This window comes from Protopterus annectens, chromosome 8.part0 (assembly GCF_019279795.1).
Source record: "Protopterus annectens isolate FY-2018-M chromosome 8.part0, PAN1.0, whole genome shotgun sequence".
Taxonomy (NCBI): Eukaryota; Metazoa; Chordata; order Ceratodontiformes; family Protopteridae; genus Protopterus; species Protopterus annectens.
The window spans coordinates 751,710,511-751,725,528 of NC_056741.1; the positions used below are offsets into that span (position 1 = coordinate 751,710,511).

General features: G+C 36.6%; 1 protein-coding gene across 1 annotated transcript in view; it reads left to right on the top strand.

The window, feature by feature from the left end:
- Positions 1-15,018, top strand: part of HCN3 (hyperpolarization activated cyclic nucleotide gated potassium channel 3) — a 1,184,329-nt gene that overhangs the window by 305,297 nt on the left and 864,014 nt on the right. The window lies entirely within an intron of this gene.

Genomic DNA, 15,018 nt, shown 5'->3' on the forward strand with positions numbered 1-15,018 from the left:
TAATGGTTAAGGTCTTCACCTCATGGGCACAAGATACAGGGTGTAATTCTGACCTAGGGTTATTTGCAAGGTTAAAATAATCCTTCAGGGTTGTTAGCCTAATTTTCTCCTGTGAACTCACAAACCTTATTCATAATAGCAGGATAAATATTTAGACTGAGCTGTTTTAAAAATCAGCCCATTTTTAAGGGCACAGTACATGTGCAGTTCGAGCTGCAACCTGAGTGAGTTCCCTTGTTTTTGCTGCAACAGTCTGTGGGTAAAATCGACAACATATTTAATTAAATTTAAGAAGAAGTAAAATATGCTTTTACAAAACAAACTGAGAAGTAGGGTTACCACCTGTCCCACTTTGCGAGGGACAGTCCCTCTTTGGGCAGTTGTGTCCTGCAAAAAATTGTAAAAATGGCAAATGTCCTGAGATTTTAGGACAAAATTATTTCCTATATTTTATGTAATAGTTGCATAAAACAGTTATTCTGTATATGAAACACCTAAATGTCATAAGAAACAGAATAAGCAACTAAAATGCTACAAGAATAAGCTTTTATTTAGGCAAAAAAGTGAAGTTCTGTCCTTTGTACTGGCCGTGGGTATGTTTTGGCCTGCTAAATCTGATGTTTGTACCAACAATGTCCCACTTTGGGCATTTGAAAAGGTGGCAACCCTACTGAGAAGGTACAGCTCAGCCTTCTACTAACATGAAAAGCTCTTAATAGCTGTACCTCAGAAGTCAGATAACAGACATATACCAAGATGGGTTATGCAGCTGACTACAAAATGGCAGAATTCCACCCTGAATTCAATGGAGAAATTTTCACCACACATAAGGTTCTCAAAATGAGGATCCAGAAAAATCGAGTTTATGTGGTATGCTGTAGAATGTGGCATGCAGTTCAGTGCAGTACATCTACCTGCCTTTTAGCTTTTTTGTTTTGTTTTTGCTAACAGTAAAGTGCCTTTATTTTATTTTGTGTCATGTTGCAGGGGTATCTGACCTTCTCTCTATGCTGTAATCTAACTGGTTGTACTATCTCTATCAGGTATATGCCTGAATATGCAGCTTTTACTCCATGCAGAAATATCAAAGTGACCTAGCATTCCTTACATTTATGGAAATGAGCTGCATAAACAACTGCTGCATTAATTTCTGTGGTACAGATCAATCAGGTAAGGTACACCGAGTATACTATATACAACTGACAGTTTTATTTGATGGATTAATGAGCAGGAAGGACCACCCCTGTATCAATGAGCATTTTGTATAAATATTATAGCCGGGATACATTGGACTGTGAGAATTTCATATGTGCATTATCCCTGTAAAATAGTGCAATATTATATTAATAGGGAGATGGGGTGGAGCTCTGAATAAAGATCATTATTCTTATACAGAAGGTGGCACCTAGCTAATGAGCAGTGATCTACATAGGTGGTAATCTAGATTTAAATGATGTGACACCTACGTAATGAGCATTGCTCTATGCACTCTGTAGAAAGTGGTGATCTAGACCATGATCCTTACTAATTTATTATAAGGGCAGGGACCTATATAATGAATGCTGCATTATATTATGTTAGGCGGTATACCTGTCACAGCACCATATTGCTAAAATGTTCAATGCAGTTGTGAAATGCAGTAATTATTGAAATGTATTGTGCATCATCAGCCAGATTCAAAGATGTCATTGTGTCATGGCTGAGACTAATTGTACCATGAAGCTCAAGAAGCCAACAGGCCAGCAGAGGGCATTATAATTTTCCAGGGTATTGTTAGTCAGTGTGATTTGATGAGGTAATTAGCAATTCCACATAAATTGCATAGGTGTAGTTATGTCCAAATGTAATTAATGCTGAAACACAGGGCATGGGTATATAATTATGGCAGTATGAGCTCTCATTTTAGATTTTATTTCACTTATTTCGAGATCTGTCAGAATGGGATGTATTTTCAAATAGACATGCTTTACCTGCCTTGTCTACCCAAATAAACAATAAAGAACACATTTGTATACATTTTGTTTGATACACAGTAGTAAATTAAATAAATATGAAATGAGATGGAGAGGAATGGAAACTTCACATTAATAACAACCGAACAAACAAATTTAATATTAGCGCTTTCGTTAACTTCCAAATATATGAACTTCTTCAGACAATTCATAATAGGGATTTGTCAGTCTAAAATAACTTCACAATATTATGACATCACAAACACATCCCACTTTAAAAAAAACAGTGCAAAAAAATCAGAGCAGTAAATTAAAAAGTTCACTACATAAATTTAGTGCTTCCAGTTATAAAATTATAAAAAATGCATATGACTATACATATATATATATATATATATATATATATATATATATATGGATTCCATACATTTGGTCGAATTACATTTAGCTGAAAATGATACCAGGCATTGCACTTTAATGAAAGCTCACTTGGTCGAAATTCATTTGGTTGAAAATGGAATATAGCCCCAGCCCCACTGCAGTGCAACCCTGGAGTGAGAATATTAAATAAGGGGGTGTGTGTGGGGCACAGCCTCCCACATAATTTTAATATATTCACTATTATAAGAAGGTATATCCATTAGAAATGCATTGATATATATATATATATATATATATATATATATATATATATATATATTTAGTAAAAACTATTGGCATAATGGGGGGGCTACACCCCCCAATGAGGAGGGCTGTGCCCCCCTTATTTAATATTCTCTCCAGGGTTGCACTGCAGTGGGGCAGGGGCTATATTCCATTTTCGACCAAATGAACTTTGACCAAGTGAGCTTTCAGTGAAGTGAGCTTTCAGTGAAGTGAAATGCCTGGAATCATTTTCGACTAAGTATAATTTGACCAAATGTATGGAATCCATATATATATATATATATATATATATATATATATATATATATATATAAATATATACACACATACACACAAAAATGTAAAAATATATATAAAACCACTTTTTTATATACAAATATACATATATACATTCATACACTAGGTGAATTTTATATCAATTTCACCTTTCCAATGATTTAAGTTTTAAAATGCACTTTAGGGAACAGTAATCATTCAAATCTGGGTAGGTATAGGCATTCAGCCTTAACTGCCAAAGGAGCTCCCTTTCTTCCATTTTTAATCATCAGGGGCTCCCGCTAACATTTTTATCCACTTGTTCTATTACCAAATAATGAAAACTATGGTCAGGGTTTTCCAAGATGTGCTTTGCTAAGGCATTAGTTGTATCACCTTTCCCAATATGGTATTGGTGTTCATATATACATTGCCTAAAATATCACTCTATTTTTCTGATATAAAAACACAAGCATACTTGGTACTTAGCCAAGTAAATAACCCCCTTAGAGTTACACTTGTATTTCCCCTTCAAGTTATAAGTAGTGTTCCGTATCACAAATGTTTTTGTTACTTCAATAAACTTACACAAATGACAACAGCCACATTTGTCATCCCTAAATAAGGGCTATAGGGAAATACTCTTCTCTCTAAAAGTACCTTGATGTTAAAACCTCTCTTAAAGGTCACACTGGGCCTATCACCTAATTTGGTTCTAATGGTTGTACCATCATTTATTAATGCCTAATTATTTGATAGAATATCCCTCAAAGTAGCAGCATCACTGGAAAAGGGAGTTGTAAAACTGACACTAAAACAAACATTAGGGACATCATTTGAGTTATCACCGTGTATTGATTCTAGTAGTGTTGCATTACATATCCCACTGTGAGTATCCTTGCTCAAAATAGGTTTAAAGTGTCCTAACTTCCTTTTCTGATAGACTTCTATTATTAAGTCATCAATCAATTCTAAAGGATAAGCACTCCTAATAAACATATTCTTAAGAGAACTACATTCGGCCTCAAAATCTTCATCTAGTGACACCATTCTAGCCGGTCTAACCAACTGGCCCTTCATTACTGCTTTCTTTTGATGGTATGGATGGGGACTTTTGAAGTGCAAAAATGCATTTGAATATGTCAGTTTTCTAAAGATTTTGGCCAGATGCCTCTTGTTCCCTCTATCTTTAATTAGTTGGATATCCAAAAAATAAATTGCCTCAGTTTCAAACTGTGAGGTAAATTGTATAAATGCTGTCATACTAGACATATTGTCCAAAAGATTGTTAACTAATGTCATCAAGGTATCTAGTATACTATTATGCCATGTCCTTAAAAATATTGTTCTTAAACTACTACTGTTTTTCCCAATGCGCCATTACACTATTGGCAAAACTAACCCCACAAGGTGACCCCATAGCTACACCACTTTTTTGTAAAAAATATTCACTGTTTAATAATAGGAAATTGTTTGTCAATACAATGTCCAACAATGTCTCAGTTAGGTTAAACTCACCCCATCAACTCCTTTTTTCAGTAAAACTTCAGAAACCCAGCCTGTACCAACATCCTGTGGGATTACCATATAACTAGTTAATTGAGATGCAATATGTTTTCATCTTCCACGTGGCAGAAAAAAAAAGATGTAAGATGATATCCCTGATTAAATCAGGAGTGTTGTATGGAAGCATTTGTTTACAGAAAGAATGACTGATGTTTGAACAGTCCTTCTCTACTTAAATCCATAAGGACAGATACCACAGAATTATTCACAGATGCTTACAACAAATACAAGATAATTCTATGCAGAACCTTAACTACTAACAGTTAACTTAGGTGGTAAATGTTTTACATTGTAAAGAGTAAATGTTCAACAGTGAAGTACATTTGAAAGGTTTCCAACACAAGCAGGTTCTGATCTCTGCTACTCCTGCAAATATGGGTATAGAATGTTCTCATCTACCCAGTTATGCTCTACTACTGTTGTCTTGAAGTATACAATTCTAATTTAAGATGTTATATAATTTTAAGCTGATTAGACATTACATTAATTATAGAAATGATAAATAAGAAATGTAGAGCAGAGCTAAACCATAGTACATCACATAATACCTTGTAGTATTAACCATCCACAAGTAAGGGAATTGAAGCAAGAGAGTTTTTATTCCAAATGCTTACTCCTTTCAGATGTCATGATTTAGTGCAAACCTGTCGACCTCTTAGGGATCTGCACTATGAGTCAGATGGCTCCAGGTACAGGTCTGTTACTAGACCTTCAGACTCAGGTACGTGATATAAGGATGAGACCTATTTATTCAAAAACTAGATAAGCCATGACTTCCTTAAAAGTGGATCCTAATGGTTCTGCTTGGAAAAATATTGATCATAATTTGCTGAATATAGATGATTAAAAAGGTTATTAATACTAGCCATTTTAATAGCTGCACAAGCATGGCTGCCTGAATTCCTACTTATTCCATAACATTCTCAGTTTTCTTATTCATCCTCACACTTACAGAAAGTTTCTTTGCTGTGGACATGGGTGACAGAATATGCAGACCCTTAGTTACCTGAATGTAACAACTCAGCCCTTAAGCTTGATGCAGTTGACTACATGACAAAACAGTCTACTTCTAATATGGTTTTATGCTACAAGGATAGTTGTCAAGGGAAAAAATAGGTAGAGCAGCCACAACCTGAAACTATTTTTCTTTCTTTCTTACAGCTGTATAATTAAGATGCTGTAAAATTATGGTTAAAGAAGTTGTTAATATGAGGGCTCTACCTGCCATGACCTATTTTGTTATTTTCTGGCAATGACTTATGTATTTTATGTATGTATGTATGTATTTATTTTATTTCCATTTGTTAACTGGTATTACCAGACTGAGTGGGGTCCCAAAGGGAAAATAAATCCATAAAATATTTATTCAGACATGAGTAACAAGGGTTTACAAATGTATTTTAAAAAAGATTACAAGGTGTAGTTTTGGATCATCAATGCAAATAATATGGTTCTTTGACATTTTTGGACTTACAATCAATACTGTTTTTGCTGCTAGTTTTGAATTATATTGTGTACAGTCATTTGGTTGAAACTCGCGGTGGTTTTGGATCATCAATGCAAATAATATGGTTCTTTGACATTTTTGGACTTACAATCAATACTGTTTTTGTTGCTAGTTTTGAATTATATTGCGTACAGTCATTTGGTTGAAACTCGCGGTTGTGATGCTGCGGTAGCGTTGTCGCCTCACAGAAAGACGCTGTCTGGTTTGATTCTCAGTTAGAGCGTCTTCTGCATGGAGACATGCGTGAATGGGTGTACCTTCATTGAAGGTTGTGCGTCAGGGCTGGTAACTCGGCACATAAAAATCAACTACCAATCATTAGCAGACCGGAGTTCTGCTGTGGCGACCCCTAACCAGGAAAAGCCAAAAGACACAAACAAACAGTCATTTGGTTGAAGAACATTACAGAGATAATGTAATATATGCAATAGTACAATGTGATATTTTAATACAGTACAGTCAGTGAACTACAAACTGTTATGAAGAAAGAGAATATTGTATTAGGAATAAGAAGATATAGAAAGCTTAGTGTCAGGGACTAGAATAAGGAATGAGACTATGTAAAATTGGAATCAGTATTTATAATATAGAATCTATTCTACTGACAGTAGGAATGAACAAAGCAGAGGGATGTAGGAGATCTAAATAAATACCTGACAGAAAAAAGTGTATAATTTAAAGAGGCACAAGTAGAGAGTATAATAAAAATATGACTAAAATGTAAAGAATGGAAATCAGTGGGTACATTACTTTTACATTCAGGACACCAAGTAAAACCATTAAGTCAAACACTCTTGACATGTAAATGTAAAAAAAAAAAGCTAAATTATTCTATTTCATATAGCAGCACTAAAACAGGAATGTAAGCCGCATAATATTTTGTGTCATTTGGCTTGTGAGAAGCCAAACATAGTAAAAGGTTAAAAGGTATTCACAGAACAAAACACAGAGTGATTGTGTACAATAATCATTGTAAAGATGCAGAGACATTTTGAATATTGCGAAGAGTCATTGCGATTATATTTTGCATTGCAATTCTAATTTATTTATAGACTTGAGAAACTTAAAAGAAGTCTATCATATTCAGTTATGTAAAAATGCTGTGTCAGTAAGACATAGTCCGACGAAATAACTGTAGCTCTGAGGGGTAAACTTAGAAAGAACTGAAGATAATGAAAATGTGGGTGTCAGCATAGCTCTCAACCTTCCAGCTCCAAAATGAGGAACACTCGCCTTCATAATGTGGAACAAATGGGCAAAATGTGGAACACATACTAATGGGTTACTAATAACTTCAACTAGGATAGTCATAGGGTGGTTAAAATATGATGGGTTTACTCATAAAGATCATCCTTTAATGAATTAATATAATTAATTTCTATTTACCATGGATTTCACTTAAAAAATTCCTAACACTGAATTTGTGAAAGACTCTTTCAATGTAGAACTTTGAGTAACTTTGAGAAACATGAACTTGTTAAGACCCCAAATGAGGTACGTTCCTCGTAATGAGGTACACTTGAGAGGTATTGGTGTCAGTAGAAAGAGTAAATAGTACGGGTGCTGTTTGAAACCAGGACAGGATTCACATTTGTACTGATCCGGTGGTGGTGCTGCGGTAGCGCTGTCACCTCACAGTAAGACACTGTCTGGTTTGACTCTCAGTTAGAGCGTCTTCTGTGTGGAGACATGCGTCAATGGGCGTACTTTCATTGAAGGTTGTGCGTTAAAGCTGGGCAACTCAGCATGCAAAAATCAACTGTTAATCATTGGCGGACCGGAGTTCCGCTGTGGCAACTCCTAACCGGGAAAAGCCGAAAGACACAACAACTGATCCATAGGCAGTTTAAAGAGAATACTTTTGATCACTTAAAGATGAGTAAGTGTTCTCATCTATGCTAAACAATGAGCTCTTGTCTGAGTAGGAAACAAGCTAGATGTTCCGGTGGATAAAAGTTTATGAAGAAAACTTCAAGCTGTCTACATTTAATACACTCACTGATACAAACATCTAAGACTTCTATTTGGTGCCCCAGACGTATTTCAACAATCGGTTTCACAAGTAATTGAAGGTGTGTGCAATGAACTTAACTGGTGATGTAGTAGTGTGGGGTTATGCGCACGGAAGCTATGACAAGACACTGACACATTTGATGAAACAGCATACCTACCTAGTGAACAATGGACCGGCCCACCTACCTGGTGATCAAAAATAAGCAGTAGTGAAAAGTCTGAAATGTGAGTCATATTTTAAAATGATAAAACCTGAAGCAAGATGCAAAGAAATCTATAGCATTATTGCAAATGCTAGAGCTAGAAGATGAACTGGCAAAGAGAATTCTGGGAATGATACAGTATCTTCAAAAATGTATATGAATATCTAGATGTAAGTGTGTCGCTTAGAAAGCTGATAGATCATTGCATGGACTCAGAATGGAATTAAGAACAAGACAACTTTTGAAATGCTGTAGAAACTAGTAATGGAAAACCAGTGTTGAAATAACGGGATGTAAGAAGACAGTTGTGTTAGAAATGGATACACGTCAGAGTACTCTAGGAGCTGTGGTCCTACAGTAAAACACAGCAAATACCCACAGATCAAGAACATTGATTGATGCAATAAAGTGATATGTTTAAATAGAGAAAACAATCTATCAATAAGATATGGATATGAGAACTTCAATAACTACATCTGTAGCAAAAAAAAAAAAAAAAAAAGCTAGACTGCAAACTTGCTCCAACCCTATTCATAAAGACTTTGGACAAGGTAACTTTAGTATCCTAGAAGCAAAGATAAGTTTGGTGAAGTATGACCTGAAAGTAAAATGCAAACTAGGCAAAATTACCCGCAGCAGAAATGATGAGCAGGGAACATTTGGACAAAATGAACATTTGCAACAAAAAGGACTAGAGATTATTTGCATAATCCTATTGTTACCAGTGACAGAATAAGAAAATAAAAGAATTCCAGAAATCTGCTGCTTTAACTTAGAAATGCATTTACTGAAAGAAGTCACAGATCATCAAGAGCAAAAAACAATGGTTTGAAAATAAATTCAGTCTTGCTTTTTGTTTAAGCAGGAGTATGTTGTATCCATGGCTTAATGTTTACTGCTGACAGGATTATTGAACCTGATTATTTGAGAGAAAGGATGCCTGAGAGAATCCAAGTCATATCTTGGAACACCAAAGTGCAAGGAAATAGCCAAATACATAATGCATTTGAAATGTCAGCACATACAGAATAAATACTCTAAAACTGCAATTTGTACAGTCCTTACCATAACAACAATCCAAGAGAAAAGATGTTACCCTTTACCGTACTGTGTCATACATGGAACAGAGTCTTCTCTTTTGGCTGTTCCCATTAGGGGTCACCACAGCCGATCATCTCTTTCCATTTCTTCCTGTCCTCTGCATATTGTTCTGTCACACCAATCACCTGCATGCCCTCTCTCACCACATCCATTAACCTTATCTTAGGCCTTCCTCTTTTCCTCTTACCTGGCAGCTCCATCCTTAGCATCCTTTTCCCAATATACCGAGCATCCCTTCTCAATACATATCCAAACCAATGCAATCTCACCTCTCTGACTTTGTCTCCAAGCCATCCAACCTGAGCTGACCCTCTAATATACTGATTCCTAATCCTGTCCATCTTTGTCACACCCAGTGCAAATCTTAACGTCTTTAACTCTGCCACTTCCAGCTCTGACTCCTGCCTTTTTGTCAATGCCGCCGTCTCCAACCCATACAACATAGCTGGTCTCACTACCCTCTTGTAGACCTTGCCTTTCACTCTTACTGGTACCCGTCTGTCACAAATCACTCCTGACACTCTTCTCCACCCATTCCACCCTGACTGTACTTTCTTCTTCACCTCTCTTCCAAACTCACCATTACTTTGAACTGTTGATCCCAAGTACTTAAACTCATCCACCTTCGTCAACTCTACTCCATGTATTCTCACCCTTCCTCTATCCTCCCTCCCATTCACACACATATATTCTGTCATAGTCCTGCTGACCTTCATTCCTCCACCTCTCCAGGGTCTACTCAACCTGGTCCCTGCTCTCACTATAGATCACAATGTCATCTGCAAACATTATAGTCCATGGGGCCTCCGGTCTGATCTCATCTGTCAACCTGTCCATCACCATTGTAAATAAGAAAGGGCATGGAGCTGATCCTTGATGTAATCCCACCTCCACCTTAAATGCATCTGTCACTCCCACTGCAAACTTCACCACTGTCACACTACCCTCGTCCATATCCTGTACCACACTTACATACTTCTCTGCCACTCCTGACTACCTCATACAATACCACAACTCCTCTCTAGGCACCCTTTCATATGCTTTCCCCATGTCCACAAAGACACAATGCAACTCCTTCTGACCTTCTCTATATTGCTCCATCAACACTCTCAGAGCAAACATCACATCCGTAGTGCTCTTTCTACATGGAACAGAGTAAGAACACATTTGTTTCAATTAAAAGAAATGCATGTGTTATGCATATATTGCTAACTATCCTAAAGTGATTAAGTAGCAGATACAAGTGCAAAACTAATAAGTACACAGATGTCTGTATTTTCAGGGCAAGGCATATCTTATGCAACATTCTATCAAATTATGGTCTACAATTTAGCTGTTCTCTATTCACTTGGTACAAAATCTGTATGGAGGGTGATGCTGAACGGTGTTGCTAGGGGGTAGCTAAATTGTGCTTCATGCTGTTTAAGATGCATTCAGAGATATTGTTAGGACCTATCACTGCAGTATTTTTGCCTTTTGTTGGTGCTTTTAAGACTTGGTTTGTGCAATAGCTGAAGGTATGTCAGTTTCAGTTATATTTTGTGGGACTGATGGAGGGGAGAGAGAGATAAAGTTTGAGCTGAATTTGTCTGCTAATAGGTTTGTTAAATCTTTAGCCACAGGGAGGATAACATTAGTGCCAATCAGCTAGTGTATTGCTGCATTACACTTCTGAGATTATGATCTCGTCTTTTAAACTTGCGTTTAACATGTGTTAATAAAACTTTCATTGTGGAACCATTTTCTTGTTCGTTTTTGGAAAACAATATTATATTTGTTGGAAGGAATGGGACACTGAATGAGAAATATTGTTAATGATGTAGAGAAGTCAAATGCCATGATTTTTTTCAGTTTCTTAATGTCTGAAAGAGTTAATTACAAGCTTTGCTCAGTGTGGCTGGTTCCCCCTTAAAAGTGACTCACCTAATTTGGCGCTGAAACCCAGAGTCTTGAAACTCTACTGACTGATCTAGCTAAACTGCTCTCTTGGTCAAAAATCTCTTTCTTTTATGCTAAAGCTTGTTGTTATTGCTGTTCTATCACGGGAGTTTGTTTCTGGGGTTTGCCCAGCCCTTATTCGTACAGGGTACAACTGCATCTCTTCAGTTGTTTACATGGTATAGGGTGGTGATATACATTTCCACATATTTATTGGGGTTAACTGGGTTTGGTGGGGATTTGAAGCTTGCCAGTGTATCATTTATGAACAGGTAGTTTGTATTAGAGGGCCCTCTGGTTTCAAATTTATACTGAAGGAGATGGTTTTATAGTCAGACCTAACAAGAGATGAATCTACACAAGGTATGGCGCAAGATGCTTCAAGATCCAAGATGTTGCTCCCCCTATTTGGTACTCTAATTAATTATTACAGGGCATTTGTATTAACAAAGTTCAGGAATCTCTGTGCTTATGCATCAGTGGTGGTATAAGTTTCCTAGCCTACAGTTGGATAGTTTAGGAAATGGTTTTTGGTTTAATACCGAGTGATTCCAGTTCCTGTAGATAGTTGCTGTGGCTGTTTTATGGAATCCACAGTGGGAATAAAGCTCTATTAACAGAATCAGGAAACACATCAAGGTAAATAAAATTAGGCAGCTAGTAGGCTTCCTTAGCTGAATTAGTATAATCAGGGGATTCATGGATGCAGTGTTTTTCCCATTAGAATTAACTAACCATTTGTGTTAAGAGAGTAAGGGTTCTCGCAGATTGTATTGAAAAAAACAATGTTTCTTAACAAACTGACCATTCACAAAACTGTATTTATCCATGTATTGACAACTTGAACTGATTTTTTTGATAATTAGATTTTTATCTAAAAAACATTCAAATGACTAACTGAGGTAGGGACCACCATCATGGTTACCTGGGTAATTAAAGTCACACCACATTTATTGAAATTGTGGAGCCCAGATTTTGACAATTACTAATGTGATTAAATCTCTTTTTTGCACTGATTATCAGAATCTGATCTTTGCCGATTAGTTATAGCTGCGAATGTGACTTTCCAGCCAATTAGTTATAGCTGTGAATGTGACTTTCCAGCTACACAAGATGGTCACATGTACTTTTGTTGTCTAGGCAAACGTTTGACAAAAATATTGAAAAAAATGCAACTACTTAGCAGAAAGAGTCCTGAAAACTCCAAAAGTCAAAGGTGCAGAAGTCAGTAGGTTAACAGGATTTATTACAGATTTCTTAGAGAGCTGAGGAAGTAACTGTTAAAATCACTTACTAACCTTTCTTAAAAAAAAAAAACTCTCAGGCAACTGTAAGGTTCCTGAGAACTGGCAGAGAGCAAATCTGAAGAAGGAGAAATAAAGACAGGAAATCATACAACTTGTCAGCTTGACTTAAGTGACAGGAAGTCATTGTTTACAGAAATAATTTTAGAATGCCTGCAAACCACTGTGGATGAGGACCCAAATCAGCATGGATTCATAGCAAGAAATTAATGCAAGACAAAACTGGGTTACTAAGGCCACTGACCGTTCCTGTGGTTTACCTAAACTTTAATAAGGACTTAACATTATACCACGCAAAAGGTTATTATGTTAATCAAATGAGACAAAATTGGGGCAGGTACATGGGTACAAGGGTGACTGTGTGAGAAAAATATTAGCTCAGATATAGGACTCTGACAATACCAGTGAAAGAGTTCCCTCATATAAACTGTTTCCCATGAAGGGCCTTTTCAATGCCTGTGCATGAGTCATTATAGAAAGCCTTAAAGTAAAGGCATGCATTTCTGTAAATATTACAAACAGGCAATGGGATGGCAAATCAAAGTGAGTATTAAGGGTGACAGTAACTTTGCAAGATAGAGGAGATGGTACAAAAAGGTTGAAAATGTAAATCAAATGCAAAAACATTCAAAGTAATGTAGTTGGAAAGCAAAAGCCCAGGAAGAGAATACACAACAGAAAAAGCATTAACAATAACTTCTCTGGAAAAGTACCAAGACCACATATAACTTAGAGGTAAGCAAAAATGTGTGAAAACAGCAACAATGGATGGCTGGGTGTCAGGATTCACAGAAAGAAGTGTCACAGGTAGAACACAAAAAGTTGTCTCTCATTACAGGAAGATCTGCTTAGTTCTGAAGTACACATGGAGGAATATGGGCAGGACAAAATATTCAGAGAAGGACAACATAAATGTTGCATGCTCTGCACCAGAAGTCATATTTAAAAAATAGTATGGGAATTAAAGGGCAGAGGATAGAAACTTTTCAGTACCTCAAGAGAATCCATTACGTGACTAAGATCTATAAAGTAAGAGACATATGAGAATGATAAGACACAATATGATGGTACAAGGCAGACAACATGGAGGAGCTGTAATGAAATATTTTTCACACACAAGGGTTGTGGAAAATTTTGAACAGCCTTTTAAAAACTAAAAGAGGGTAGCAGAGTAGAAATGGAGGGTAGACTAGGTGAGCCAATCAGGGACGTCTATAATTTTGTCTTGATTTCTGATGTGATGATGGTACAAGGCAGACAACATGGAGGAGCTGTAATGAAATATTTTTCACACACAAGGGTTGTGGAAAATTTTGAACAGCCTTTTAAAAACTAAAAGAGGGTAGCAGAGTAGAAATGGAGGGTAAACTAGGTGAGCCAATCAGGGACGTCTATAATTTTGCCTTGATTTCTGACCAGGTAATGGTTATGTTGTCCTTCTCTCTTTTTGTAATAATATTTGTTAACCATGTAATAATGAGGGTTCCTATACAAGTGACCATACATTATCTTTATATACGTGCAGCATAGGTGAGCTCTTGCTAAGCTGATTTAATACATGAGGTTCCTGTTGACTTGTACAACTATGTGGCAGGGCTATAGCAATGGAGTTTGACCCTTTGAGCAAAACACCTGTCTGTTGACCCCCCCCACCATTGTCTATAAATGATCAATCACATGATTCTCAGCTTGTAGACTGTCATACTTTTTATTAAGGTAGTAATAAACTGTTATGCACAAATGTAATGGCTCTAGTATATCAAAATGTTTCTTAAACAACCCAGCTAGAAAAAAAAAACTTCAGCAGATAGGAATTGTATGAGCTTTCATTTACCCATGAAGTTAAATAGCACAGTATTTCTTCATATATCTTATTAAAATATACAAAATAAATCATGTGTGATAGTGTTCTCTTCATCCCACTTCCACCATTTTCATTCTACGTACAAGCTGTATCTGAGACCTAATGAAGAGAGAGAAGTTGTGTTAAGTATTCAAGCTGGGAAGCTGATTTCTACTGCCAGAGGTATAGCTAGGTACTCTGTGGCACCTCCTCCTTAATTCTGTGTTGAGGAGTCCTGAGGGGGAAAAAAATCTCCCTTTAAACTGTAGCAGACAGATTACAACATTTGGAGCTAGCAGCTGCTATACTCTACACATGAAGTGCTAAACACTTCAGTTCTTAAAGTCCAGGGACTGTACTTTCTGAAACAAAAAAACAAACAAAAAAAAAATGGTTTTCTTTTTAAACTGTAGCACTCTGATGAAGCAAGTAGGTGCTGCAGCTTATGCTGCACAAAGAGAGCTAAAGCATTTCATGCCAGACCGCAAATGCAATACCAGTATTTCAGTGCTGGTAATCCAATGAATACCAGTCATTCCCCTTTCCTCCACCCTAGTTACGCTACTATCCATTGCTATATCCCTACCTGTGGCATCTTATTTTCATAGCATTTAATAATTATGGTGTTAAGTGTCACAGAACTGATCGTTATATAACAGACATTGCTTAT